The 23,271-nt window shown below is 42.9% G+C and overlaps 24 non-coding genes across 24 annotated transcripts; all 24 read right to left on the reverse strand.

The window, feature by feature from the left end:
* Positions 1-50: 50 nt before the first annotated feature.
* On the reverse strand, positions 51-123 carry trnav-cac (transfer RNA valine (anticodon CAC)). The gene has a single exon. It is a non-coding gene; the product is annotated as a tRNA-Val (tRNA).
* Positions 124-246: 123 nt separating this feature from the next.
* On the reverse strand, positions 247-319 carry trnav-aac (transfer RNA valine (anticodon AAC)). Its single transcript has one exon. It is a non-coding gene; the product is annotated as a tRNA-Val (tRNA).
* Positions 320-896: 577 nt separating this feature from the next.
* Positions 897-969, reverse strand: trnav-aac (transfer RNA valine (anticodon AAC)). The gene has a single exon. It is a non-coding gene; the product is annotated as a tRNA-Val (tRNA).
* Positions 970-2,179: 1,210 nt separating this feature from the next.
* trnav-uac (transfer RNA valine (anticodon UAC)) lies at positions 2,180-2,252 on the reverse strand. The gene has a single exon. It is a non-coding gene; the product is annotated as a tRNA-Val (tRNA).
* A 606-nt stretch (positions 2,253-2,858) lies between these two features.
* On the reverse strand, positions 2,859-2,931 carry trnav-cac (transfer RNA valine (anticodon CAC)). Its single transcript has one exon. It is a non-coding gene; the product is annotated as a tRNA-Val (tRNA).
* Positions 2,932-3,054: 123 nt separating this feature from the next.
* trnav-aac (transfer RNA valine (anticodon AAC)) lies at positions 3,055-3,127 on the reverse strand. The gene has a single exon. It is a non-coding gene; the product is annotated as a tRNA-Val (tRNA).
* A 1,012-nt stretch (positions 3,128-4,139) lies between these two features.
* On the reverse strand, positions 4,140-4,212 carry trnav-uac (transfer RNA valine (anticodon UAC)). Its single transcript has one exon. It is a non-coding gene; the product is annotated as a tRNA-Val (tRNA).
* A 606-nt stretch (positions 4,213-4,818) lies between these two features.
* On the reverse strand, positions 4,819-4,891 carry trnav-cac (transfer RNA valine (anticodon CAC)). Its single transcript has one exon. It is a non-coding gene; the product is annotated as a tRNA-Val (tRNA).
* A 123-nt stretch (positions 4,892-5,014) lies between these two features.
* On the reverse strand, positions 5,015-5,087 carry trnav-aac (transfer RNA valine (anticodon AAC)). Its single transcript has one exon. It is a non-coding gene; the product is annotated as a tRNA-Val (tRNA).
* Positions 5,088-6,328: 1,241 nt separating this feature from the next.
* trnav-uac (transfer RNA valine (anticodon UAC)) lies at positions 6,329-6,401 on the reverse strand. The gene has a single exon. It is a non-coding gene; the product is annotated as a tRNA-Val (tRNA).
* A 785-nt stretch (positions 6,402-7,186) lies between these two features.
* trnav-aac (transfer RNA valine (anticodon AAC)) lies at positions 7,187-7,259 on the reverse strand. Its single transcript has one exon. It is a non-coding gene; the product is annotated as a tRNA-Val (tRNA).
* Positions 7,260-8,500: 1,241 nt separating this feature from the next.
* Positions 8,501-8,573, reverse strand: trnav-uac (transfer RNA valine (anticodon UAC)). The gene has a single exon. It is a non-coding gene; the product is annotated as a tRNA-Val (tRNA).
* A 785-nt stretch (positions 8,574-9,358) lies between these two features.
* trnav-aac (transfer RNA valine (anticodon AAC)) lies at positions 9,359-9,431 on the reverse strand. Its single transcript has one exon. It is a non-coding gene; the product is annotated as a tRNA-Val (tRNA).
* Positions 9,432-10,672: 1,241 nt separating this feature from the next.
* trnav-uac (transfer RNA valine (anticodon UAC)) lies at positions 10,673-10,745 on the reverse strand. The gene has a single exon. It is a non-coding gene; the product is annotated as a tRNA-Val (tRNA).
* A 741-nt stretch (positions 10,746-11,486) lies between these two features.
* On the reverse strand, positions 11,487-11,559 carry trnav-aac (transfer RNA valine (anticodon AAC)). The gene has a single exon. It is a non-coding gene; the product is annotated as a tRNA-Val (tRNA).
* A 1,624-nt stretch (positions 11,560-13,183) lies between these two features.
* On the reverse strand, positions 13,184-13,256 carry trnav-aac (transfer RNA valine (anticodon AAC)). The gene has a single exon. It is a non-coding gene; the product is annotated as a tRNA-Val (tRNA).
* An 810-nt stretch (positions 13,257-14,066) lies between these two features.
* On the reverse strand, positions 14,067-14,139 carry trnav-uac (transfer RNA valine (anticodon UAC)). The gene has a single exon. It is a non-coding gene; the product is annotated as a tRNA-Val (tRNA).
* Positions 14,140-19,049: 4,910 nt separating this feature from the next.
* Positions 19,050-19,122, reverse strand: trnav-aac (transfer RNA valine (anticodon AAC)). Its single transcript has one exon. It is a non-coding gene; the product is annotated as a tRNA-Val (tRNA).
* Positions 19,123-20,090: 968 nt separating this feature from the next.
* Positions 20,091-20,163, reverse strand: trnav-uac (transfer RNA valine (anticodon UAC)). The gene has a single exon. It is a non-coding gene; the product is annotated as a tRNA-Val (tRNA).
* Positions 20,164-20,769: 606 nt separating this feature from the next.
* On the reverse strand, positions 20,770-20,842 carry trnav-cac (transfer RNA valine (anticodon CAC)). Its single transcript has one exon. It is a non-coding gene; the product is annotated as a tRNA-Val (tRNA).
* A 123-nt stretch (positions 20,843-20,965) lies between these two features.
* trnav-aac (transfer RNA valine (anticodon AAC)) lies at positions 20,966-21,038 on the reverse strand. Its single transcript has one exon. It is a non-coding gene; the product is annotated as a tRNA-Val (tRNA).
* A 1,241-nt stretch (positions 21,039-22,279) lies between these two features.
* Positions 22,280-22,352, reverse strand: trnav-uac (transfer RNA valine (anticodon UAC)). Its single transcript has one exon. It is a non-coding gene; the product is annotated as a tRNA-Val (tRNA).
* Positions 22,353-22,958: 606 nt separating this feature from the next.
* On the reverse strand, positions 22,959-23,031 carry trnav-cac (transfer RNA valine (anticodon CAC)). Its single transcript has one exon. It is a non-coding gene; the product is annotated as a tRNA-Val (tRNA).
* A 123-nt stretch (positions 23,032-23,154) lies between these two features.
* trnav-aac (transfer RNA valine (anticodon AAC)) lies at positions 23,155-23,227 on the reverse strand. Its single transcript has one exon. It is a non-coding gene; the product is annotated as a tRNA-Val (tRNA).
* Between the last annotated feature and the right edge of the window lie 44 nt (positions 23,228-23,271).

Genomic DNA, 23,271 nt, shown 5'->3' on the forward strand with positions numbered 1-23,271 from the left:
AGTTCCTCCTCAACAGAAACCCACCTAAACGATTGTGAAAAGAGATTCAGTGTTCCCGCCCAGTTTCGAACTGGGGACCTTTCGCGTGTGAGGCGAACGTGATAACCACTACACTACGGAAACCCACTTCCTAAGCAAGTCCGAAATCATTGTGTGCAGGCTCAGCAAAATGCGCATAAAGGCTAAACCTTCTGAAGCCAACTGTCGGCTCAAAGGGGTTCATACATTTCTTCAAAAGGGGACAGCTGTTTCTGCTCGGTTTCGAACCGAGGACCTTTCGCGTGTTAGGCGAACGTGATGACCACTACACTACAGAAACTCCACGGTCTAACGCTAGAGTGCTTTTTGGGCCAATATTTATACTGTGATGTGCCCGAAAGCAAATAGACAATCGGCGTAATTCCCACGCACAAGAGGACAGAGTTCATTCGGCCTGGCAGTCTATGCAGAGTTTCCTGAAACGCTACCCTTGACTTACCTCGGAATTAAACACTTGCAGCTTGATATCAAGCTGAAACCTGCCTTCCTGTGCTAGTCTCAAACTAACAAACCCAAAGTTTCAAGAACACAGGAGAAACTCGAAAATTTCTCTTGGTGATTTTTGTTGGTCAAACTTTCGAGTTTCTCCAATCTTCTTGAAACTTTTAGTTTTTTTGAGCCGAGATTTCAAGTTTCTCCAATCTTATTGAAACTCACCACAGGGGTAGCACGTGTCCAGACTAGCATGGGAAATCAGGTTTTAGCTTGATATCTCTTCAGAAAGCTACGGAAACCCACTTCCTAAGCAAGTCCGAAATCATTGTGTGCAGGCTCAGCAAAATGCGCATAAAGGCTAAACCTTCTGAAGCCAACTGTCGGCTCAAAGGGGTTCATACATTTCTTCAAAAGGGGACAGCTGTTTCTGCTCGGTTTCGAACCGAGGACCTTTCGCGTGTTAGGCGAACGTGATGACCACTACACTACAGAAACTCCACAGTCTAACGCTAGAGTGCTTTTTAGACAATAGACAATCGGCGTAATTCCCACGCACAAGAGGACAGAGTTCATTCGGCCTGGCAGTCTATGCAGAGTTTCCTGAAACGCTACCCTTGACTTACCTCGGAATTAAACACTTGCAGCTTGATATCAAGCTGAAACCTGCCTTCCTGTGCTAGTCTCAAACTAACAAACCCAAAGTTTCAAGAACACAGGAGAAACTCGAAAAATTCTCTTGGTGATTTTTGTTGGTCAAATTTTCGAGTTTCTCCAATCTTCTTGAAACTTTTAGTTTTTTTGAGCCGAGATTTCAAGTTTCTCCAATCTTATTGAAACTCACCACAGGGGTAGCACGTGTCCAGACTAGCATGGGAAATCAGGTTTTAGCTTGATATCTCTTCAGAAAGCTGAGACATGGACTTGCCACGTACAATCTATCCCATTGTAAAAAAAACAGACTGTTTGTGGTCAGTGGAATTCCGAGGGTTTAACACCTCTGGGTGCTTCGGGAGTAAGCGAGGAGCCACCTAAACAGGTTTATTGGCAGATTCGTTGACCATTGTGTTGAATTTCAAGAAGGTTAGCCATGTGTTAGAAACTGCTACGGCTTGCATCGTTTTATCAGAAAATAACACTCCAGATGGATGTGTTTTAAAGTTCGTCAAGGGGATAAAAAGGCTACTTGTGGGCACGTAGGGGATCAGGGGGACACATAGACAGCTTGCGGTCACAGTTTTTGTATTACCAGTGGACAGAAGCGCAATTAGTGGTCACATAGGCGGTGAGAGGGACTGATGGGCTGTTTGTGGTGACACAGGTGATCATTGGGACAGACAGGGCCGGCGCGCAGGGGTCTAAGGAGGGCCTGCCACGTACCCCCTTTTAGACACCCCTTGAGACCCTTCCTTACGTGATGGCCTAGGTGGAATAAGACCCTTACACAAGAGGACAGAGTTCATTCGGCGTGGCAGTCTACGCAGAGTTTCCTAAAATCTCATCTTTGGTGTTTCTCAGAAGAAAGCCACACAGGCTTGGAATGTCACAGTTGTGGGTTAGGTTTAGGTCAAACAATGACTGCTCTTTCATTTCTGCATCAACTTTACCTTTAGTGACTGTATTAATGCCTATTGGCCGCAAAGCCTTGGAAGCGTTGAGTTCCTCCTGAACAGAAACCCACCTGAACAATTTTGAAAAAGAGATCCAGTGTTCCCGCCCAGTTTCGAACTGGGGACCTTTCGCGTGTAAGGCGAACGTGATAACCTCTACACTACGGAAACCTGTGGCAAAGGTGTCAGATCTTTTCATCTCATGCATCTTGGAGCGGGAATCAAATTACAAATTGCGTTGCGCTCTTCAGTTCGCAAATACCTTCTATTTTTAGCAGCAAACCGAGAATTTCTCCAGTTGTTTGCGGGAATCCTCTGTGGCCATTTCTTCTTTGCTTTTTTCCCCACTTTCATTTAATATATGTATATTTATGTGTTGTACGAAATATTGGGTCTTTGAGTGCACCGGCCATCTGTTCATCTAAACTACCAGGTCAAAAGTACAGAGTACTGTCTGCATGGGTATTACCGCTGCCTAGTGTGGCTTAATAATTATCTCTACACCTGTGTAAAGACGGGCCTTCGTGATGCAGAGCTGCTGCTCAACAGAGGGCCACTCAGGCAAATCTCTTTTTTCGTGTTCCTCAGAAGAAAGCCAGACAGGCTTGGAATGTCACAGTTGTGGGATAGGTTTAGGTCAAACAATGACTGCTCTTTCATTTCTGCATCAACTATACCTTTAGTGACTGTGTTCATGCCTCTTGGCCGCAAAGCCTTGGTAGAATTGAGTTCCTCCTCAACAGAAACCCACCTAAACGATTGTGAAAAGAGATTCAGTGTTCCCGCCCAGTTTCGAACTGGGGACCTTTCGCGTGTGAGGCGAACGTGATAACCACTACACTACGGAAACCCACTTCCTAAGCAAGTCCGAAATCATTGTGTGCAGGCTCAGCAAAATGCGCATAAAGGCTAAACCTTCTGAAGCCAACTGTCGGCTCAAAGGGGTTCATACATTTCTTCAAAAGGGGACAGCTGTTTCTGCTCGGTTTCGAACCGAGGACCTTTCGCGTGTTAGGCGAACGTGATGACCACTACACTACAGAAACTCCACGGTCTATTGCTAACACAGGAGAAACTCGAAAATTTCTCTTGGTGATTTTTGTTGGTCAAACTTTCGAGTTTCTCCAATCTTCTTGAAACTTTTAGTTTTTTTGAGCCGAGATTTCAAGTTTCTCCAATCTTATTGAAACTCACCACAGGGGTAGCACGTGTCCAGACTAGCATGGGAAATCAGGTTTTAGCTTGATATCTCTTCAGAAAGCTGAGACATGGACTTGCCACGTACAATCTATCCCATTGTAAAAAAAACAGACTGTTTGTGGTCAGTGGAATTCCGAGAGTTTAACACCTCTGGGTGCTTCGGGAGTAAGCGAGGAGCCACCTGAACAGGTTTATTTGCAGATTCGTTGACCATTGTGTTGAATTTCAAGAAGGTTAGCCATGTGTTAGAAACTGCTATGGCTTGCATCGTTTTATCAGAAAATAACACTCCAGATGGATGTGTTTTAAAGTTCGTCAAGGGGATAAAAAGGCTACTTGTGGGCACGTAGGGGATCAGGGGGACACATAGACAGCTTGCGGTCACAGTTTTTGTATTACCAGTGGACAGAAGCGCAATTAGTGGTCACAAAGGCGGTGAGAGGGACTGATGGGCTGTTTGTGGTGACACAGGTGATCATTGGGACAGACAGGGCTGGCGCGCAGGGGTCTAAGGAGGGCCTGCCACGTACCCCCTTTTAGACACCCCTTGAGACCCTGCCTTACGTGATGGCCTAGGTGAAATAAGACCCTTACACAAGAGGACAGAGTTCATTCGGCGTGGCAGTCTACGCAGAGTTTCCTAAAATCTCGTCTTTGGTGTTTGTCAGAAGAAAGCCACACAGGCTTGGAATGTCACAGTTGTGGGTTAGGTTTAGGTCAAACAATGACTGCTCTTTCATTTCTGCATCAACTTTACCTTTAGTGACTGTATTAATGCCTATTGGCCGCAAAGCCTTGGAAGCATTGAGTTCCTCCTGAACAGAAACCCACCTGAACAATTTTGAAAAAGAGATCCAGTGTTCCCGCCCAGTTTCGAACTGGGGACCTTTCGCGTGTAAGGCGAACGTGATAACCTCTACACTACGGAAACCTGTGGCAAAGGTGTCAGATCTTTTCATCTCATGCATCTTGGAGCGGGAATCAAATTACAAATTGCGTTGCGCTCTTCAGTTCGCAAATCCCTTCTATTTTTAGCAGCAAACCGGGAATTTCTCCAGTTGTTTGCGGGAATCCTCTGTGGCCATTTCTTCTTTGCTTTTTTCCCCACTTTCATTTAATATATGTATATTTATATGTTGTACGAAATATTGGGTCTTTGAGTGCACCGGCCATCTGTTCATCTAAACTACCAGGTCAAAAGTACAGAGTACTGTCTGCGTGGGTATTACCGCTGCCTAGTGTGGCTTAATAATTATCTCTACACCTGTGTAAAGACGGGCCTTCGTGATGCAGAGCTGCTGCTCAACAGAGGGCCACTCAGGCAAATCTCTTTTTTCGTGTTCCTCAGAAGAAAGCCAGACAGGCTTGGAATGTCACAGTTGTGGGATAGGTTTAGGTCAAACAATGACTGCTCTTTCATTTCTGCATCAACTATACCTTTAGTGACTGTGTTCATGCCTCTTGGCCGCAAAGCCTTGGTAGAATTGAGTTCCTCCTCAACAGAAACCCACCTAAACGATTGTGAAAAGAGATTCAGTGTTCCCGCCCAGTTTCGAACTGGGGACCTTTCACGTGTGAGGCGAACGTGATAACCACTACACTACGGAAACCCACTTCCTAAGCAAGTCCGAAATCATTGTGTGCAGGCTCAGCAAAATGCGCATAAAGGCTAAACCTTCTGAAGCCAACTGTCGGCTCAAAGGGGTTCATACATTTCTTCAAAAGGGGACAGCTGTTTCTGCTCGGTTTCGAACCGAGGACCTTTTGCGTGTTAGGCGAACGTGATGACCACTACACTACAGAAACTCCACAGTCTAACGCTAGAGTGCTTTTTGGGCCAATATTTATACTGTGATGTGCCCGAAAGCAAATAGACAATCGGCGTAATTCCCACGCACAAGAGGACAGAGTTCATTCGGCCTGGCAGTCTATGCAGAGTTTCCTGAAACGCTACCCTTGACTTACCTCGGAATTAAACACTTGCAGCTTGATATCAAGCTGAAACCTGCCTTCCTGTGCTAGTCTCAAACTAACAAACCCAAAGTTTCAAGAACACAGGAGAAACTCGAAAAATTCTCTTGGTGATTTTTGTTGGTCAAATTTTCGAGTTTCTCCAATCTTCTTGAAACTTTTAGTTTTTTTGAGCCGAGATTTCAAGTTTCTCCAATCTTATTGAAACTCACCACAGGGGTAGCACGTGTCCAGACTAGCATGGGAAATCAGGTTTTAGCTTGATATCTCTTCAGAAAGCTGAGACATGGACTTGCCACGTACAATCTATCCCATTGTAAAAAAAACAGACTGTTTGTGGTCAGTGGAATTCCGAGGGTTTAACACCTCTGGGTGCTTCGGGAGTAAGCGAGGAGCCACCTGAACAGGTTTATTGGCAGATTCGTTGACCATTGTGTTGAATTTCAAGAAGGTTAGCCATGTGTTAGAAACTGCTACGGCTTGCATCGTTTTATCAGAAAATAACACTCCAGATGGATGTGTTTTAAAGTTCGTCAAGGGGATAAAAAGGCTACTTGTGGGCACGTAGGGGATCAGGGGGACACATAGACAGCTTGCGGTCACAGTTTTTGTATTACCAGTGGACAGAAGCGCAATTAGTGGTCACATAGGCGGTGAGAGGGACTGATGGGCTGTTTGTGGTGACACAGGTGATCATTGGGACAGACAGGGCCGGCGCGCAGGGGTCTAAGGAGGGCCTGCCACGTACCCCCTTTTAGACACCCCTTGAGACCCTGCCTTACGTGATGGCCTAGGTGGAATAAGACCCTTACACAAGAGGACAGAGTTCATTCGGCGTGGCAGTCTACGCAGAGTTTCCTAAAATCTCGTCTTTGGTGTTTCTCAGAAGAAAGCCACACAGGCTTGGAATGTCACAGTTGTGGGTTAGGTTTAGGTCAAACAATGACTGCTCTTTCATTTCTGCATCAACTTTACCTTTAGTGACTGTATTAATGCCTATTGGCCGCAAAGCCTTGGAAGCGTTGAGTTCCTCCTGAACAGAAACCCACCTGAACAATTTTGAAAAAGAGATCCAGTGTTCCCGCCCAGTTTCGAACTGGGGACCTTCCGCGTGTAAGGCGAACGTGAAAACCTCTACACTACGGAAACCTGTGGCAAAGTTGTCAGATCTTTTCATCTCATGCATCTTGGAGCGGGAATCAAATTACAAATTGCGTTGCGCTCTTCAGTTCGCAAATACCTTCTATTTTTAGCAGCAAACCGAGAATTTCTCCAGTTGTTTGCGGGAATCCTCTGTGGCCATTTCTTCTTTGCTTTTTTCCCCACTTTCATTTAATATATGTATATTTATGTGTTGTACGAAATATTGGGTCTTTGAGTGCATCGGCCATCTGTTCATCTAAACTACCAGGTCAAAAGTACAGAGTACTGTCTGCGTGGGTATTACAGCTGCCTAGTGTGGCTTAATAATTATCTCTACACCTGTGTAAAGACGGGCCTTCGTGATGCAGAGCTGCTGCTCAACAGAGGGCCACTCAGGCAAATCTCTTTTTTCGTGTTCCTCAGAAGAAAGCCAGACAGGCTTGGAATGTCACAGTTGTGGGATAGGTTTAGGTCAAACAATGACTGCTCTTTCATTTCTGCATCAACTATACCTTTAGTGACTGTGTTCATGCCTCTTGGCCGCAAAGCCTTGGTAGAATTGAGTTCCTCCTCAACAGAAACCCACCTAAACGATTGTGAAAAGAGATTTTCGAACTGGGGACCTTTCGCGTGTGAGGCGAACGTGATAACCACTACACTACGGAAACCCACTTCCTAAGCAAGTCCGAAATCATTGTGTGCAGGCTCAGCAAAATGCGCATAAAGGCTAAACCTTCTGAAGCCAACTGTCGGCTCAAAGGGGTTCATACATTTCTTCAAAAGGGGACAGCTGTTTCTGCTCGGTTTCGAACCGAGGACCTTTTGCGTGTTAGGCGAACGTGATGACCACTACACTACAGAAACTCCACAGTCTAACGCTAGAGTGCTTTTTGGGCCAATATTTATACTGTGATGTGCCCGAAAGCAAATAGACAATCGGCGTAATTCCCACGCACAAGAGGACAGAGTTCATTCGGCCTGGCAGTCTATGCAGAGTTTCCTGAAACGCTACCCTTGACTTACCTCGGAATTAAACACTTGCAGCTTGATATCAAGCTGAAACCTGCCTTCCTGTGCTAGTCTCAAACTAACAAACCCAAAGTTTCAAGAACACAGGAGAAACTCGAAAAATTCTCTTGGTGATTTTTGTTGGTCAAATTTTCGAGTTTCTCCAATCTTCTTGAAACTTTTAGTTTTTTTGAGCCGAGATTTCAAGTTTCTCCAATCTTATTGAAACTCACCACAGGGGTAGCACGTGTCCAGACTAGCATGGGAAATCAGGTTTTAGCTTGATATCTCTTCAGAAAGCTGAGACATGGACTTGCCACGTACAATCTATCCCATTGTAAAAAAAACAGACTGTTTGTGGTCAGTGGAATTCCGAGGGTTTAACACCTCTGGGTGCTTCGGGAGTAAGCGAGGAGCCACCTGAACAGGTTTATTGGCAGATTCGTTGACCATTGTGTTGAATTTCAAGAAGGTTAGCCATGTGTTAGAAACTGCTACGGCTTGCATCGTTTTATCAGAAAATAACACTCCAGATGGATGTGTTTTAAAGTTCGTCAAGGGGATAAAAAGGCTACTTGTGGGCACGTAGGGGATCAGGGGGACACATAGACAGCTTGCGGTCACAGTTTTTGTATTACCAGTGGACAGAAGCGCAATTAGTGGTCACATAGGCGGTGAGAGGGACTGATGGGCTGTTTGTGGTGACACAGGTGATCATTGGGACAGACAGGGCCGGCGCGCAGGGGTCTAAGGAGGGCCTGCCACGTACCCCCTTTTAGACACCCCTTGAGACCCTGCCTTACGTGATGGCCTAGGTGGAATAAGACCCTTACACAAGAGGACAGAGTTCATTCGGCGTGGCAGTCTACGCAGAGTTTCCTAAAATCTCGTCTTTGGTGTTTCTCAGAAGAAAGCCACACAGGCTTGGAATGTCACAGTTGTGGGTTAGGTTTAGGTCAAACAATGACTGCTCTTTCATTTCTGCATCAACTTTACCTTTAGTGACTGTATTAATGCCTATTGGCCGCAAAGCCTTGGAAGCGTTGAGTTCCTCCTGAACAGAAACCCACCTGAACAATTTTGAAAAAGAGATCCAGTGTTCCCGCCCAGTTTCGAACTGGGGACCTTCCGCGTGTAAGGCAAACGTGAAAACCTCTACACTACGGAAACCTGTGGCAAAGTTGTCAGATCTTTTCATCTCATGCATCTTGGAGCGGGAATCAAATTACAAATTGCGTTGCGCTCTTCAGTTCGCAAATACCTTCTATTTTTAGCAGCAAACCGAGAATTTCTCCAGTTGTTTGCGGGAATCCTCTGTGGCCATTTCTTCTTTGCTTTTTTCCCCACTTTCATTTAATATATGTATATTTATGTGTTGTACGAAATATTGGGTCTTTGAGTGCATCGGCCATCTGTTCATCTAAACTACCAGGTCAAAAGTACAGAGTACTGTCTGCGTGGGTATTACAGCTGCCTAGTGTGGCTTAATAATTATCTCTACACCTGTGTAAAGACGGGCCTTCGTGATGCAGAGCTGCTGCTCAACAGAGGGCCACTCAGGCAAATCTCTTTTTTCGTGTTCCTCAGAAGAAAGCCAGACAGGCTTGGAATGTCACAGTTGTGGGATAGGTTTAGGTCAAACAATGACTGCTCTTTCATTTCTGCATCAACTATACCTTTAGTGACTGTGTTCATGCCTCTTGGCCGCAAAGCCTTGGTAGAATTGAGTTCCTCCTCAACAGAAACCCACCTAAACGATTGTGAAAAGAGATTTTCGAACTGGGGACCTTTCGCGTGTGAGGCGAACGTGATAACCACTACACTACGGAAACCCACTTCCTAAGCAAGTCCGAAATCATTGTGTGCAGGCTCAGCAAAATGCGCATAAAGGCTAAACCTTCTGAAGCCAACTGTCGGCTCAAAGGGGTTCATACATTTCTTCAAAAGGGGACAGCTGTTTCTGCTCGGTTTCGAACCGAGGACCTTTTGCGTGTTAGGCGAACGTGATGACCACTACACTACAGAAACTCCACAGTCTAACGCTAGAGTGCTTTTTGGGCCAATATTTATACTGTGATGTGCCCGAAAGCAAATAGACAATCGGCGTAATTCCCACGCACAAGAGGACAGAGTTCATTCGGCCTGGCAGTCTATGCAGAGTTTCCTGAAACGCTACCCTTGACTTACCTCGGAATTAAACACTTGCAGCTTGATATCAAGCTGAAACCTGCCTTCCTGTGCTAGTCTCAAACTAACAAACCCAAAGTTTCAAGAACACAGGAGAAACTCGAAAAATTCTCTTGGTGATTTTTGTTGGTCAAATTTTCGAGTTTCTCCAATCTTCTTGAAACTTTTAGTTTTTTTGAGCCGAGATTTCAAGTTTCTCCAATCTTATTGAAACTCACCACAGGGGTAGCACGTGTCCAGACTAGCATGGGAAATCAGGTTTTAGCTTGATATCTCTTCAGAAAGCTGAGACATGGACTTGCCACGTACAATCTATCCCATTGTAAAAAAAACAGACTGTTTGTGGTCAGTGGAATTCCGAGGGTTTAACACCTCTGGGTGCTTCGGGAGTAAGCGAGGAGCCACCTGAACAGGTTTATTGGCAGATTCGTTGACCATTGTGTTGAATTTCAAGAAGGTTAGCCATGTGTTAGAAACTGCTACGGCTTGCATCGTTTTATCAGAAAATAACACTCCAGATGGATGTGTTTTAAAGTTCGTCAAGGGGATAAAAAGGCTACTTGTGGGCACGTAGGGGATCAGGGGGACACATAGACAGCTTGCGGTCACAGTTTTTGTATTACCAGTGGACAGAAGCGCAATTAGTGGTCACATAGGCGGTGAGAGGGACTGATGGGCTGTTTGTGGTGACACAGGTGATCATTGGGACAGACAGGGCCGGCGCGCAGGGGTCTAAGGAGGGCCTGCCACGTACCCCCTTTTAGACACCCCTTGAGACCCTGCCTTACGTGATGGCCTAGGTGGAATAAGACCCTTACACAAGAGGACAGAGTTCATTCGGCGTGGCAGTCTACGCAGAGTTTCCTAAAATCTCGTCTTTGGTGTTTCTCAGAAGAAAGCCACACAGGCTTGGAATGTCACAGTTGTGGGTTAGGTTTAGGTCAAACAATGACTGCTCTTTCATTTCTGCATCAACTTTACCTTTAGTGACTGTATTAATGCCTATTGGCCGCAAAGCCTTGGAAGCGTTGAGTTCCTCCTGAACAGAAACCCACCTGAACAATTTTGAAAAAGAGATCCAGTGTTCCCGCCCAGTTTCGAACTGGGGACCTTCCGCGTGTAAGGCGAACGTGAAAACCTCTACACTACGGAAACCTGTGGCAAAGTTGTCAGATCTTTTCATCTCATGCATCTTGGAGCGGGAATCAAATTACAAATTGCGTTGCGCTCTTCAGTTCGCAAATACCTTCTATTTTTAGCAGCAAACCGAGAATTTCTCCAGTTGTTTGCGGGAATCCTCTGTGGCCATTTCTTCTTTGCTTTTTTCCCCACTTTCATTTAATATATGTATATTTATGTGTTGTACGAAATATTGGGTCTTTGAGTGCATCGGCCATCTGTTCATCTAAACTACCAGGTCAAAAGTACAGAGTACTGTCTGCGTGGGTATTACAGCTGCCTAGTGTGGCTTAATAATTATCTCTACACCTGTGTAAAGACGGGCCTTCGTGATGCAGAGCTGCTGCTCAACAGAGGGCCACTCAGGCAAATCTCTTTTTTCGTGTTCCTCAGAAGAAAGCCAGACAGGCTTGGAATGTCACAGTTGTGGGATAGGTTTAGGTCAAACAATGACTGCTCTTTCATTTCTGCATCAACTATACCTTTAGTGACTGTGTTCATGCCTCTTGGCCGCAAAGCCTTGGTAGAATTGAGTTCCTCCTCAACAGAAACCCACCTAAACGATTGTGAAAAGAGATTTTCGAACTGGGGACCTTTCGCGTGTGAGGCGAACGTGATAACCACTACACTACGGAAACCCACTTCCTAAGCAAGTCCGAAATCATTGTGTGCAGGCTCAGCAAAATGCATTCATACATTTCTTCAAAAGGGGACAGCTGTTTCTGCTCGGTTTCGAACCGAGGACCTTTCGCGTGTTAGGCGAACGTGATGACCACTACACTACAGAAACTCCACAGTCTAACGCTAGAGTGCTTTTTGGGCCAATATTTATACTGTGATGTGCCCGAAAGCAAATAGACAATCGGCGTAATTCCCACGCACAAGAGGACAGAGTTCATTCGGCCTGGCAGTCTATGCAGAGTTTCCTGAAACGCTACCCTTGACTTACCTCGGAATTAAACACTTGCAGCTTGATATCAAGCTGAAACCTGCCTTCCTGTGCTAGTCTCAAACTAACAAACCCAAAGTTTCAAGAACACAGGAGAAACTCGAAAAATTCTCTTGGTGATTTTTGTTGGTCAAATTTTCGAGTTTCTCAGGGGGACACATAGACAGCTTGCGGTCACAGTTTTTGTATTACCAGTGGACAGAAGCGCAATTAGTGGTCACATAGGCGGTGAGAGGGACTGATGGGCTGTTTGTGGTGACACAGGTGATCATTGGGACAGACAGGGCCGGCGCGCAGGGGTCTAAGGAGGGCCTGCCACGTACCCCCTTTTAGACACCCCTTGAGACCCTGCCTTACGTGATGGCCTAGGTGGAATAAGACCCTTACACAAGAGGACAGAGTTCATTTGGTGTGGCAGTCTACGCAGAGTTTCCTAAAATCTCGTCTTTGGTGTTTCTCAGAAGAAAGCCACACAGGCTTGGAATGTCACAGTTGTGGGTTAGGTTTAGGTCAAACAATGACTGCTCTTTTATTTCTGCATCAACTTTACATTTAGTGACTGTATTAATGCCTATTGGCCGCAAAGCCTTGGAAGCATTGAGTTCCTCCTGAACAGAAACCCACCTAAACAATTTTGAAAAAGAGATCCAGTGTTCCCACCCAGTTTCGAAGTGGGGACCTTTCGCGTGTAAGGTGAACGTGATAGCCTCTACACTACGGAAACCTGTGCCAAAGTTGTCAGATCTTTTCATGTCATGCATCTTGGAGCGGGAATCAAATTACAAATTGCGTTGCGCTCTTCAGTTCGCAAATCCCTTCTATTTTTAGCAGCAAACCGGGAATTTCTCCAGTTGTTTGCGGGAATCCTCTGTGGCCATTTCTTCTTTGCTTTTTTCCCCACTTTCATTTAATATATGTATATTTATATGTTGTACGAAATATTGGGTCTTTGAGTGCACCGGCCATCTGTTCATCTAAACTACCAGGTCAAAAGTACAGAGTACTGTCTGCGTGGGTATTACCGCTGCCTAGTGTGGCTTAATAATTATCTCTACACCTGTGTAAAGACGGGCCTTCGTGATGCAGAGCTGCTGCTCAACAGAGGGCCACTCAGGCAAATCTCTTTTTTCGTGTTCCTCAGAAGAAAGCCAGACAGGCTTGGAATGTCACAGTTGTGGGATAGGTTTAGGTCAAACAATGACTGCTCTTTCATTTCTGCATCAACTATACCTTTAGTGACTGTGTTCATGCCTCTTGGCCGCAAAGCCTTGGTAGAATTGAGTTCCTCCTCAACAGAAACCCACCTAAACGATTGTGAAAAGAGATTTTCGAACTGGGGACCTTTCGCGTGTGAGGCGAACGTGATAACCACTACACTACGGAAACCCACTTCCTAAGCAAGTCCGAAATCATTGTGTGCAGGCTCAGCAATATGCATTCATACATTTCTTCAAAAGGGGACAGCTGTTTCTGCTCGGTTTCGAACCGAGGACCTTTCGCGTGTTAGGCGAACGTGATGACCACTACACTACAGAAACTCCACAGTCTAACGCTAGAGTGCTTTTTGGGCCAATATTTATACTGTGATGTGCCCGAAAGCAAATAGACAATCGGCGTAATTCCCACGCACAAGAGGACAGAGTTCATTCGGCCTGGCAGTCTATGCAGAGTTTCCTGAAACGCTACCCTTGACTTACCTCGGAATTAAACACTTGCAGCTTGATATCAAGCTGAAACCTGCCTTCCTGTGCTAGTCTCAAACTAACAAACCCAAAGTTTCAAGAACACAGGAGAAACTCGAAAAATTCTCTTGGTGATTTTTGTTGGTCAAATTTTCGAGTTTCTCAGGGGGACACATAGACAGCTTGCGGTCACAGTTTTTGTATTACCAGTGGACAGAAGCGCAATTAGTGGTCACATAGGCAGTGAGAGGGACTGATGGGCTGTTTGTGGTGACACAGGTGATAATTGGGACAGACAGGGCCGGCGCGCAGGGGTCTAAGGAGGGCCTGCCACGTACCCCCTTTTAGACACCCCTTGAGACCCTGCCTTACGTGATGGCCTAGGTGGAATAAGACCCTTACACAAGAGGACAGAGTTCATTCGGCGTGGCAGTCTACGCAGAGTTTCCTAAAATCTCGTCTTTGGTGTTTCTCAGAAGAAAGCCACACAGGCTTGGAATGTCACAGTTGTGGGTTAGGTTTAGGTCAAACAATGACTGCTCTTTCATTTCTGCATCAACTTTACCTTTAGTGACTGTATTAATGCCTATTGGCCGCAAAGCCTTGGAAGCGTTGAGTTCCTCCTGAACAGAAACCCACCTGAACAATTTTGAAAAAGAGATCCAGTGTTCCCGCCCAGTTTCGAACTGGGGACCTTTCGCGTGTAAGGCGAACGTGATAACCTCTACACTACGGAAACCCGTGGCAAATGTGTCAGATCTTTTCATCTCATGCATCTTGGAGCGGGAATCAAATTACAAATTGCGTTGCGCTCTTCAGTTCGCAAATACCTTCTATTTTTAGCAGCAAACCGAGAATTTCTCCAGTTGTTTGCGGGAATCCTCTGTGGCCATTTCTTCTTTGCTTTTTTCCCCACTTTCATTTAATATATGTATATTTATGTGTTGTACGAAATATTGGGTCTTTGAGTGCATCGGCCATCTGTTCATCTAAACTACCAGGTCAAAAGTACAGAGTACTGTCTGCGTGGGTATTACCGCTGCCTAGTGTGGCTTAATAATTATCTCTACACCTGTGTAAAGACGGGCCTTCGTGATGCAGAGCTGCTGCTCAACAGAGGGCCACTCAGGCAAATCTCTTTTTTCGTGTTCCTCAGAAGAAAGCCAGACAGGCTTGGAATGTCACAGTTGTGGGATAGGTTTAAGTCAAACAATGACTGCTCTTACATTTCTGCATCAACTATACCTTTAGTGACTGTGTTCATGCCTCTTGGCCGCAAAGCCTTGGTAGAATTGAGTTCCTCCTCAACAGAAACCCACCTAAACGATTGTGAAAAGAGATTCAGTGTTCCCGCCCAGTTTCGAACTGGGGACCTCCCGCGCGGGAGCCGAAAATAGTTAAGCTTAACTTCTCTTAACTTTTCCCATTCATTCTCTATGGTAGTGCTTAACACTACGGATGCGATATATTTGTGGCCACACGTAGATTCCCCGGCGCTGTTTCGCCTCTTCCGTGGCGCGGAATTCAAACAGCGGATACTCATCTCTCAATCATTCGCTCTGAAGGAGCGGAGACGCGTTTTACGTTCGGAGATTTCTTCACGAAATTGTTTTGTTTGAACAACATACGCTGCCAAACTCCCAACAAGCAGGTAAAGTGAATTCTGTGTTTCTTTTTAAAAAACTAAACTAAAAAAAAACGTATAATTAATGACTTATTATATTATCATATAATCATATTTATGTGATTAATTATAGCAACTGTTTTGAATGTTATGTGATTTTCAAGACTTTAGTGCAAAAAAAAAAAAACAACAAAAAAAACATATATATATATATATATATATATATATATATATATATATGTATGTGTGTATGTATATATGTATATGTATATGTATATATGTCAACATTTACTGTGTGGTACAACTTAAAATAACTATTTCCTATGTTAAATTAACTTTATTTCTGTGATGCATCATTTATACTCTTCAGTGTGTCATGTGATCCAGAAATCATTGATTATTTGCTCACAAAACATTTCTTATTGTAATCAATGTTGATATTATCATTGTCTCTACAATGATAAAAGCACATTATTTTCAGAGACTGGAGTAATAATTCTGAAAATTCAGCTCTTCATAACAGGAATAAATTACAATGATTAGAAAATATATTCAAATGTAAAAAAAAAAAAAAATCATTTAAAATTGTACAAATAAAAATGCAATTCTACTGTTGCATATATATCCATATAAATATAACATTACAATGGTATATATATACATATATATATATATATATATATATATATATATATATATATATATATATATATATATATATATATTATGAATTATAAAATACATTTGATATATTTAATTGGAATCTATATTTCAGGAATGTTTAGATGATGCGTGCTCTGTCAAGACACCATCCTCCACAAAGTAGGTCACCCTAAAGACGGTCTCACTCTCAGTCCACCTAAACATCACACCAGACACTTTGACAGTGGAGGATCAAAGGTCAGAAGGGTTTCTTCCAGATGCAGGTAAATAAATAATTCATACAGGCACTTATGTGTGTAAACTGTCTCTCACAATGTGCACACAACACCAAGACATTATATTTTAATAAAGTAATCCTGTTAATCTTCTGTAGAACACCACACCATTGGCCATAAAATCGTCCCTCGTTCAGCTCACACTGGACCCCTCAGAACAGCTGGTCTTCGTGTTGGACCATAGATGGACAGATCTGTTGAGAATTGCCCATGAACATCTCTTGGCAACGCAACATAGGAGCAAGGATCTTCTTAAACAGGTCGAAGGCTTTTTTTTTTCTTCTTCTGTGTTTTCCACAACTTTAAATTGTATTATTATTAATATTATTGTAGCTGTTGTTGTTTAATCTACAATTTTAAATTATTTAATTGATTTCCATTTGTTAAATAAAACATCAGAAGTATTGGCCTTGTTTACACTGTACTTTAGTGTGTTAATTAATTGTATTGACTCTGTATTGTTATTTTATCTTGCTCAGTTTTGTAAACATGTAAGTTTACAATGTTAGTTACGGCTATTATTAAACTTTAAATAATTATATTTAAAATACTCTACCAGTCAAATGTTTTTCAGCAGTAAGATTTGTAATGTTTTTTGAGGAGTCTCTTCTGCTCACCAAGCCTGCCTTTATTTTATCCAAAGTACAGCAAAAACAGTAGCATTTTAAATATTCTTACTATTTTAAATCAGCTGCTTTCTATTTCAATTCAATTCAATTCAATTCAAGTTTATTTGTATAGCAATTTTTACAATACAAATCGTTACAAAGCAACTTTACAGAAAATTATGTTTCTACAATATTTAGTAGTAGCTTATAAGTGGTGACTGTCAGTTTGTTCACGTTTGACAGGATTTTTAAAAAAATGAATACAAGTAGTCGTACGTAGTCAGCCAGACTATAAACATTATTAATATTATGAATAATTAATAATTATTATATGATGCAGTCACATGTGTAGCAATATTTGTTAGTCTGTTTGTTGATTCAGGGTTAGCATCATCTGAGGTCCTCTGAGGGTCAGCATCATCTCTTCTCAGGTGTTCTGGATCCAGACTGGAGCTTGTGTAAATCCCGTGGCAAAACATATAAACAAATAGAGACATCATTAGCATAGCTGCTGATCCATCAAAGTAAAATGAATTAGTTTAACCAAAGATAAAGAATAATAATGCACTCACAATTTAAGAGATATATTATTTGAAAGCTTGGCGAAAGAGATGTGTTTTTAATCTAGATTTAAACAGAGACAGTGTGTCTGAACCCCGAACATTATCAGGAAGTCTATATATTTGAATATATACTGTATTTTATATCTCTGATGTGCAGCTGAATGGTCAGCATCTTTCCTCCAGTCTTCAGTGTCACATGATCTTCAGAAATCAGAATAATATGATGGTTTACTGCTCAAATCTACTCAAATCTTACTATATATATGTGTATATATGTATTTTTTTTTTTTAATTTTCATCATCAACATTTTTCATCTTTATCATCACTTTTAATCAATTTAAATCATCCTTGCTAAAAAAAAAAAAAAGGCATTAATGTCTGTCATTTCTTTCCACCCAAAAGAATGGTATAATCTATATTGTTAAGAAAGCTTTTTATTTCAAATAAATGCAGATCTTTCTATTTAAAGAATCCCTGGGGGGTTGTTTTTCTTGAGCAGTAAATCATATTCTGATTTCTGAAGATTATGTGACACTGAAGACTGGAGTAATGATGTTGAAAATACATCTGCACATCACAGAAATAAAATACATTTTACTATATATTCAAATAGAAAGCAGTTATTTTAACTAGTAAAAATATTTCAACAATAAAACAAAATTTTTTCGGTGTTCTCCACAACTTTAGATTTTATTATTGTTGTTGTTGTTGTTGAATCTATACATTTAAATAGTTTCATGTATTTCAATTTGTTAATTAAAATACCGTAAGCATTTGGCCTTGTTTGAACTGTATTGAACTGCGTGTTAAGTTTTTTTTTAATTTATTGATTAAAACATGTATACATGTTGTTGATTTTCTTTTTTTTATTGATATTACATTTTATTGACTTGCTCAGATATGTAAACACTGAATGTTATAACTGTTACTATTAAACATAAAAAATTATTTAATGTAAAACATATTTTTATTGTTTTTCTGTTCTCCACATCTTTATTTGTATTATATTTGTAGGTGTTGTTTAATAATCTATGATTATTTTATGTATATTTATTATTATATATTTTGGTTAATTTTTATTTTCATTTTTAAGTATATTACTCTATTATAAATAAAATGAAAAACTTACTTTTTTGTGAGTTTTTGTTTTATTTTATATATATGGGTTTTCTGTGCACAGTTATACAAATATAAATAGATGTCTCCTTAAAAATAAAAGGCCTGAACAATTATCAAAATGTTATTTTTAATTATTCAAAATTTTCTATATTAAAAATAACTGTTCCCTATTATAATGTACGTTTATTAAGATTGTTGCACATTTTGTACATCGTACAAAAAAACAGTTATTACAAGATTTATTTTATCTGTTCACAAAGTTTGTTTATTATATGTTAATCATAATTAAACTGTATCTAGATGAAAAAACGAACATGAACTCATTTTATAGTATTTGTGGCCGAGACGGGATTCGAACCTCTAATTCTGTGTATTTTACTCGTCCCGCCTCCCTGCAATTTCCTTCGTTTCTATTGGCTAGTCAGCACTCTACAACTATCCGCGACTGGCCCCTGCGTGTGAGGCGAACGTGATAACCACTACACTACGGAAACCCACTTCCTAAGCAAGTCCGAAATCATTGTGTGCAGACTCAGCAAAATGCGCATAAAGGCTAAACCTTCTGAAGCCAACTGTCGGCTCAAAGGGGTTCATACATTTCTTCAAAAGGGGACAGCTGTTTCTGCTCGGTTTCGAACCGAGGACCTTTCGCGTGTTAGGCGAACGTGATGACCCACTTCCTAAGCAAGTCCGAAATCATTGTGTGCAGGCTCAGCAAAATGCGCATAAAGGCTAAACCTTCTGAAGCCAACTGTCGGCTCAAAGGGGTTCATACATTTCTTCAAAAGGGGACAGCTGTTTCTGCTCGGTTTCGAACCGAGGACCTTTCGCGTGTTAGGCGAACGTGATGACCACTACACTACAGAAACTCCACAGTCTAACGCTAGAGTGCTTTTTGGACCAATATTTATACTGTGATGTGCCCGAAAGCAAATAGACAATCGGCGTAATTCCCACGCACAAGAGGACAGAGTTCATTCGGCCTGGCAGTCTATGCAGAGTTTCCTGAAACGCTACCCTTGACTTACCTCGGAATTAAACACTTGCAGCTTGATATCAAGCTGAAACCTGCCTTCCTGTGCTAGTCTCAAACTAACAAACCCAAAGTTTCAAGAACACAGGAGAAACTCGAAAAATTCTCTCAGGTGGCGAGGAGCCACCTGAACAGGTTTATTGGCAGATTCGTTGACCATTGTGTTGAATTTCAAGAAGGTTAGCCATGTGTTAGAAACTGCTACGGCTTGCATCGTTTTATCAGAAAATAACACTCCAGATGGATGTGTTTTAAAGTTCGTCAAGGGGATAAAAAGGCTACTTGTGGGCACGTAGGGGATCAGGGGGACACATAGACAGCTTGCGGTCACAGTTGTTGTATTACCAGTGGACAGAAGCGCAATTAGTGGTCACATAGGCGGTGAGAGGGACTGATGGGCTGTTTGTGGTGACACAGGTGATCATTGGGACAGACAGGGCCGGCGCGCAGGGGTCTAAGGAGGGCCTGCCACGTACCCCCTTTTAGACACCCCTTGAGACCCTGCCTTACGTGATGGCCTAGGTGGAATAAGACCCTTACACAAGAGGACAGAGTTCATTCGGCGTGGCAGTCTACGCAGAGTTTCCTAAAATCTCATCTTTGGTGTTTCTCAGAAGAAAGCCACACAGGCTTGGAATGTCACAGTTGTGGGTTAGGTTTAGGTCAAACAATGACTGCTCTTTCATTTCTGCATCAACTTTACCTTTAGTGACTGTATTAATGCCTATTGGCCGCAAAGCCTTGGAAGCGTTGAGTTCCTCCTGAACAGAAACCCACCTGAACAATTTTGAAAAAGAGATCCAGTGTTCCCGCCCAGTTTCGAACTGGGGACCTTTCGCGTGTAAGGCAAACGTGATAACCTCTACACTACGGAAACCTGTGGCAAAGGTGTCAGATCTTTTCATCTCATGCATCTTGGAGCGGGAATCAAATTACAAATTGCGTTGCGCTCTTCAGTTCGCAAATACCTTCTATTTTTAGCAGCAAACCGAGAATTTCTCCAGTTGTTTGCGGGAATCCTCTGTGGCCATTTCTTCTTTGCTTTTTTCCCCACTTTCATTTAATATATGTATATTTATGTGTTGTACGAAATATTGGGTCTTTGAGTGCACCGGCCATCTGTTCATCTAAACTACCAGGTCAAAAGTACAGAGTACTGTCTGCGTGGGTATTACCGCTGCCTAGTGTGGCTTAATAATTATCTCTACACCTGTGTAAAGACGGGCCTTCGTGATGCAGAGCTGCTGCTCAACAGAGGGCCACTCAGGCAAATCTCTTTTTTCGTGTTCCTCAGAAGAAAGCCAGACAGGCTTGGAATGTCACAGTTGTGGGATAGGTTTAGGTCAAACAATGACTGCTCTTTCATTTCTGCATCAACTATACCTTTAGTGACTGTGTTCATGCCTCTTGGCCGCAAAGCCTTGGTAGAATTGAGTTCCTCCTCAACAGAAACCCACCTAAACGATTGTGAAAAGAGATTCAGTGTTCCCGCCCAGTTTCGAACTGGGGACCTTTCGCGTGTGAGGCGAACGTGATAACCACTACACTACGGAAACCCACTTCCTAAGCAAGTCCGAAATCATTGTGTGCAGGCTCAGCAAAATGCGCATAAAGGATAAACCTTCTGAAGCCAACTGTCGGCTCAAAGGGGTTCATACATTTCTTCAAAAGGGGACAGCTGTTTCTGCTCGGTTTCGAACCGAGGACCTTTCGCGTGTTAGGCGAACGTGATGACCACTACACTACAGAAACTCCAAAGTCTAACGCTAGAGTGCTTTTTGGGCCAATATTTATACTGTGATGTGCCCGAAAGCAAATAGACAATCGGCGTAATTCCCACGCACAAGAGGACAGAGTTCATTCGGCCTGGCAGTCTATGCAGAGTTTCCTGAAATGCTACCCTTGACTTACCTCGGAATTAAACACTTGCAGCTTGATATCAAGCTGAAACCTGCCTTCCTGTGCTAGTCTCAAACTAACAAACCCAAAGTTTCAAGAACACAGGAGAAACTCGAAAAATTCTCTTGGTGATTTTTGTTGGTCAAATTTTCGAGTTTCTCCAATCTTCTTGAAACTTTTAGTTTTTTTGAGCCGAGATTTCAAGTTTCTCCAATCTTATTGAAACTCACCACAGGGGTAGCACGTGTCCAGACTAGCATGGGAAATCAGGTTTTAGCTTGATATCTCTTCAGAAAGCTGAGACATGGACTTGCCACGTACAATCTATCCCATTGTAAAAAAAACAGACTGTTTGTGGTCAGTGGAATTCCGAGGGTTTAACACCTCTGGGTGCTTCGGGAGTAAGCGAGGAGCCACCTGAACAGGTTTATTGGCAGATTCGTTGAACATTGTGTTGAATTTCAAGAAGGTTAGCCATGTGTTAGAAACTGCTACGGCTTGCATCGTTTTATCAGAAAATAACACTCCAGATGGATGTGTTTTAAAGTTCGTCAAGGGGATAAAAAGGCTACTTGTGGGCACGTAGGGGATCAGGGGGACACATAGACAGCTTGCGGTCACAGTTGTTGTATTACCAGTGGACAGAAGCGCAATTAGTGGTCACATAGGCGGTGAGAGGGACTGATGGGCTGTTTGTGGTGACACAGGTGATCATTGGGACAGACAGGGCCGGCGCGCAGGGGTCTAAGGAGGGCCTGCCACGTACCCCCTTTTAGACACCCCTTGAGACCCTGCCTTACGTGATGGCCTAGGTGGAATAAGACCCTTACACAAGAGGACAGAGTTCATTCGGCGTGGCAGTCTACGCAGAGTTTCCTAAAATCTCATCTTTGGTGTTTCTCAGAAGAAAGCCACACAGGCTTGGAATGTCACAGTTGTGGGTTAGGTTTAGGTCAAACAATGACTGCTCTTTCATTTCTGCATCAACTTTACCTTTAGTGACTGTATTAATGCCTATTGGCCGCAAAGCCTTGGAAGCGTTGAGTTCCTCCTGAACAGAAACCCACCTGAACAATTTTGAAAAAGAGATCCAGTGTTCCCGCCCAGTTTCGAACTGGGGACCTTTCGCGTGTAAGGCGAACGTGATAACCTCTACACTACGGAAACCTGTGGCAAAGGTGTCAGATCTTTTCATCTCATGCATCTTGGAGCGGGAATCAAATTACAAATTGCGTTGCGCTCTTCAGTTCGCAAATACCTTCTATTTTTAGCAGCAAACCGAGAATTTCTCCAGTTGTTTGCGGGAATCCTCTGTGGCCATTTCTTCTTTGCTTTTTTCCCCACTTTCATTTAATATATGTATATTTATGTGTTGTACGAAATATTGGGTCTTTGAGTGCACCGGCCATCTGTTCATCTAAACTACCAGGTCAAAAGTACAGAGTACTGTCTGCGTGGGTATTACCGCTGCCTAGTGTGGCTTAATAATTATCTCTACACCTGTGTAAAGACGGGCCTTCGTGATGCAGAGCTGCTGCTCAACAGAGGGCCACTCAGGCAAATCTCTTTTTTCGTGTTCCTCAGAAGAAAGCCAGACAGGCTTGGAATGTCACAGTTGTGGGATAGGTTTAGGTCAAACAATGACTGCTCTTTCATTTCTGCATCAACTATACCTTTAGTGACTGTGTTCATGCCTCTTGGCCGCAAAGCCTTGGTAGAATTGAGTTCCTCCTCAACAGAAACCCACCTAAACGATTGTGAAAAGAGATTCAGTGTTCCCGCCCAGTTTCGAACTGGGGACCTTTCGCGTGTGAGGCGAACGTGATAACCACTACACTACGGAAACCCACTTCCTAAGCAAGTCCGAAATCATTGTGTGCAGGCTCAGCAAAATGCGCATAAAGGCTAAACCTTCTGAAGCCAACTGTCGGCTCAAAGGGGTTCATACATTTCTTCAAAAGGGGACAGATGTTTCTGCTCGGTTTCGAACCGAGGACCTTTCGCGTGTTAGGCGAACGTGATGACGACTACACTACAGAAACTCCACAGTCTAACGCTAGAGTGCTTTTTGGGCCAATATTTATAC

Source organism: Carassius gibelio, chromosome A20 (genome assembly GCF_023724105.1).
Source record: "Carassius gibelio isolate Cgi1373 ecotype wild population from Czech Republic chromosome A20, carGib1.2-hapl.c, whole genome shotgun sequence".
In the NCBI taxonomy this organism is placed as follows: Eukaryota; Metazoa; Chordata; class Actinopteri; order Cypriniformes; family Cyprinidae; genus Carassius; species Carassius gibelio.